This window comes from Nannospalax galili, unplaced genomic scaffold, assembly GCF_000622305.1.
Source record: "Nannospalax galili isolate Female #2095 unplaced genomic scaffold, S.galili_v1.0 scaffold341, whole genome shotgun sequence".
Lineage (NCBI taxonomy): Eukaryota > Metazoa > Chordata > Mammalia > Rodentia > Spalacidae > Nannospalax > Nannospalax galili.
In genome coordinates, this window is record NW_008346082.1 from 786,510 (window position 1) to 791,507 (window position 4,998).

General features: G+C 40.2%; 1 protein-coding gene and 1 non-coding gene across 6 annotated transcripts in view; both read right to left on the bottom strand.

The window, feature by feature from the left end:
• The window catches only part of Unc13b (unc-13 homolog B), a 241,504-nt gene that overhangs the window by 212,899 nt on the left and 23,607 nt on the right, over positions 1–4,998 (bottom strand). The window lies entirely within an intron of this gene.
• LOC115071933 lies at positions 261–391 on the bottom strand. Its single transcript, XR_003850989.1, has one exon. It is a non-coding gene; the product is annotated as a small nucleolar RNA SNORA40 (small nucleolar RNA).

The window sequence follows — 4,998 nt, forward strand, 5'->3', positions numbered from 1 at the left end:
AGACTAAAAAGAAGGGTAAGGTGGGAAGGATTTAAAATATTCTCATAATGGAGGAATAACTGTTATAATCTTAAGACCTAAAACCCAACATGGACAAACACTACTGAGTCTGAGAGGTTGCATTGCTCAGTAAGCCTCCACAAAGAAAAAAATAAGGGGGGGGGGGGTTTACAAGACATTTTTTGGCTTTTAAATGACCAACTTTTCTTAGAACCAATCTTATTATCAATGCCATCATCACTTTGAACTGTTTTGAGAATCATATTCCTTCTTGTATGTTTCAAAACTTATACTGAACAACTAGTTCTGGGTCTGGGTTACTAAAGAGGATTAATTATTGCACCTGTCTTTTAAGTCTTTATCCAGTTGAATAAAAACACACACAAGGGGCTGAAAGATGGCTCAGCAGTTAAGAGTACTTGCTGCTCTTCCAGAGGACCTGAGTTCAGTTCCCAACACTGGCTATTCTCCTACCTCAGTCTCCCATATGCTGGGCTTGTCAGCAAGTATCAGCATGATCAGTTTATTTTGTTGTTGTTTTGTGTGTTTGTTTTGAGACAAAATCTCTTACTCTATAGCCCAGGCTGACCTCAAACTCAAGGTAATCCTCCTGCCTCAGCCTCCCAAGTGCTGGAATTATAGGCATAAGCCACCACACCTGGTTGATTTTACAAACTTCTAAGAAGGGTATAGAATATTTATAGGTATCAATGAATGCAAAAATTCCTTCAGTTCATACCTTTTTAGATTTAAATTAACATATATATATATATATATATATATTATACATTCTTCCAATAGAAAAACTTCCAATAGTGAAGCCCCAGCAGGGCATGATGACAAATACATGTAATTCTAACACTTGGGAGGTGGAGGATCAAGAGTTCAACACCAGACCAGCAAGATGATACATGGGTAAAGGCATTTGCTGGCAAGCCTGATCACCTGAGATTATCCCTGGAAGCCATATGGTAGAAGCAAAGAATCAATGCCACATGTTATCCTCTGACCTCCACACATGCACTATAACACACACACACACACACACACACAGAGAGAGAGAGAGAGAGAGAGAGAGAGAGAGAGAGAGAGAGAGAGAGTGTGTAAATAAAAATGTAAAAAAAAAAATTTAAGAGTTCAAGAGGATAGAGAGATGGCTTGGCTATAAAGAACACTTGCTGCCCCCATTAGGCAACTCACAACTACCTGTAACTCCAGCTCCAGGGGATCTGACACCCCTTTCTGGTCTCTGTGGGCACCCACACACATGTGCACATGTTTACACAGACATATACATAAATAAAAATAAAATTAATCTTTTTTAAAAAAAGGAGTTCAAAGCTGGGCATGGTGGCACACACCTTTAATCCTAGCACTTTGGAGGCAGAGGCAGGTGGATCTCCATGAGTTCAAGGCCAGCCTGGTCTACATAGTGAGTTTCAGGCCTGCTGGGGCTACAGGTAGACCCTGTCAAAAAAAGACCAAATTAAAATTAAATAAATAAATAAATAAATAAATAGAGTTCAAGGCGGGCTAAACTACATAGGGAGTTTAGGGCCAGCCTAAACTACACAAGACCCTGTCTCAAAGCAACAATAATAAACAAATAAATAAAAACAGTGAAGCCCCATTTCATGATATAAAGGAAGGTGGGGAACTTGTTTCAAAAATACTTATGGAATGCGGGCTGGAGAGATGTCTCAGCAGTTAAGAGCACTGGCTGCTCCTGTACCCACGTTGTACAAGTACAGTGCCCGTGGAGAATAGAAGAGGCCATCAGATCCCATGAAACTGGAGTTACAGGCAATTGTTAGCCGCCATGTGGGTGCTGGGAATCAAACCCAGGTCCTCTGCAAGAGCAATTAGTGCTCTTAACCACTGAACCATCTCTCCTGCCCTAAATAAAACTACTTACAGGACATATAAATATTACCTTTTGTTGTTGTTTTTCTTTTTGAGACAGGGTCTCCCTGTAGCCCCAGCTGGCCTGAAACTCACTATGTAGACCAGGCTGGCCTGGAACTCACAGAGATGGGCCTGCCTCTGCCTCCCACATGCTGCGATTTAAAGGTGTGTGCCACCACACCCAACTTATAAATATTATCTTAGTGGCAATCAAAAAGAACAATGAAGCCAAATGTGATAACATGCCTGTCATTTTAGCACTTGAGAGACTGAGACATAAAGATTTCAAGTTTGAGGACAGCCTGGTCCACATAGCAAGATTCTGTCTCAAAAAGGGAGAGGGGGAAGAATACTAAAATGCCAGTAAGCCAGCAGAAGTTTGGCAAAAGGCATAAAACAAACTATGAAGTCCCTGAGAGGAACCAACCATAGAAACATGTTAATCTTGGACACTGGGCATCCAGAAGTGTGAAACCATAAATTCCTGTTGTTCAACCCACCCAGTTTGTTATGGCAGCCATGGCAAGCTAGTATAATTATAAGTCACCTCTAGTGACTATAGATAGCAAAAAAAAATTTTTTAGTTACTTTTAGGAGCTGGGAGTGACCCCAGGAGGAGGTAAAGTGCTTGCCTGGCATGCAACATGCACTAAGTTCAATCTAGCACTGGGGAGAAAAAAAAAATTGAGTCAAATATACAGGTCAGGAACCTCTCATGGGAAAACAAAAACAATGACATATTCTGTATTTTAACTATGCCCACAACGAACTGAACTTCATCTTTTTCTTTCTTTTTTTTTATTTCTATTTTATGTGTTTGAGTGTTTTGCCTGCACATAAGTGCACCCATGTTGTACAATGTCTGTGGAGATCAGATGAGGACATCAGAGCCCCTGGAACTGGAGTTATGGACAGTTGTTAGCCACCATGTAGGTGCTGGGAACCAAACCCAGGTCCTCTGGAAGAGCAGTCAGTGCTCTTAATCATTGAGTCATCTCTTTAGTTCCTAAATTTCCATCTTTCTGGAGAACCTGGAATATCACCTAAGTAGGTCAAGCCCTAGTTCTTAGAAAATATTTTTCTCTAACCATAAGAACTATGTACTATTCCTGGTTATTCTGTACCATGAACTCTACAGTAATTCAATATATATATATTGAATTATATATATAATATACATAATTCAAATTTAAATATTAAAATATTTAAAACATACTGAAGGGGCTGGAGAGATGGCTCAATGGTTAAGAGCACTTCTTGCTCTTCCAGAGAACCTGAGTTCAATTCCCAACACCCACATTGGATAGTTCACAACCACCTGCAACTCCAGCTCTAGGGGATCTAACACCCTCTTCTGGCCTCCAAGGGCACCCACACGTAGGGCATTCACTTACACAGACACACACGTACACATAAATAAAAATAAAAAATTCAAAAACATACTGAAAAGAACAATATGCAGGGTATGGTGACATTCTGTAATCCTAGCATTTGGGATGGGAGGAAGGAAGAGCAAGAGTTCAAAATCAGGGCTGGAGAGATGCTCACAAGTTAAGAGCATGGGTTGCATTTGCAGAGGATCTGGGTTTGATTCCCAGCTCCCACATGGAGGCTAACAACCATCAGTAACTCCAGTTCCAAGGGATCCAATGCCCTCTTCTGACCTCCTCAGGCATTGCACAACAAGGATGACTTACATGCAGGCAATACACTCATACACATAAAATAAAAAATAAAAAAATATTTTTTAAAAAAGAGTTCAGGGGCTGGAGAGATGGCTCAGCAGTTAAGAACACTGGTTATTCTTGCAGAAGACCTAGGTTCAAATCCCAGCACCCACATGGCAGCTAACAACTGTCCGTAACTCCAGTCCCAGGGGATCCAAGAGCCTCTTCTGACCTCCTCAGGCATTGCACAACATGGGTGCGCTTACCCATATACACATAAAATAAAAATAATAAATAAAATTTTTGAAAAAGTTCAAAATCAGCTTGGACTATACGAGACCCTGTCAAGAAAAAGAAGAAAAGGAAAATAAAGGAAAGGAAACAAAAGGGAAGCTATTATAGTTCACATGCCTAAGAGCTAGACTGGTCAGGTCTCTACCTTTTGCCCTATCTACTCTGGATCACTTTTCCCAGGATGTAATAATATATGACAAATACAATTGAAAATTCTACTCTCATTTTTTCCTTCCATCCATTACCTTAAAACTGGTGTGCATCTGTTTTTATAATATACATTTATATGCACAGACAACACACTGTACTGTATTTCTGCATATTTGAAATGTTAAATACATGATACATCAAATCTCTCTGTAACTTGCTTTTCTATTCATCTTTAGTAAATGTAACTTTTATTTATTCATTTTAACTTAGCTTAGCATTCCATCTGATGGACATACAGTTTACTAATCTAAATGTCTGCCAATGAACATCAGGTGGCTTTTGAATTTTTGGCATTACAAACAACACTGCAGTGAGCATCCCCTACATGTCTCCTTGAGCACAAGCACAAGTTAGAAGTTCTAGTCTACAGAGTGTACATGCATCTTCAACTTACTAGATAGGGCCAAACTGCACTCCAGATGGTAATATAAGCGCGTATCTACTATATAGTAATTCCGCAAATAATGCTTTCCAAAAAACTGAGCAGAGGGGTTGGAGAGATGGCTCAGTGGTTAAGAATACTGATTGTTCCTGTAGAAGACCTGGGTTTGAATCCCAGCACCCACATGACAGCTAATAACTGTCTGTAACTCTAGTTTCAAAGGGATTCGACATGTCCTCCGCAGGCACTGCACGACACAGGTTCACTTACCTACATAGAGGCAACACACGCATATACATAAAAATGATAAATAAGGCTGAGACAGAAGATTCAGAGTAGGAACCGAGCCTAGTCTACATAACAAGACCCTAACTCAGTTCTTAAAAAAGACAATGTATGGGGGGTATGGGAGGAGTTGGGGGGGAGAAGAGGAGAGGGATATGATCAAAATATATTGTATACAAGCATGAAGTTCTCTAAAAAGCTGAATGTGGTGGTGCATGCCTTTAATCCCAGCACTCAGGAGGCAGAAACAGGTGG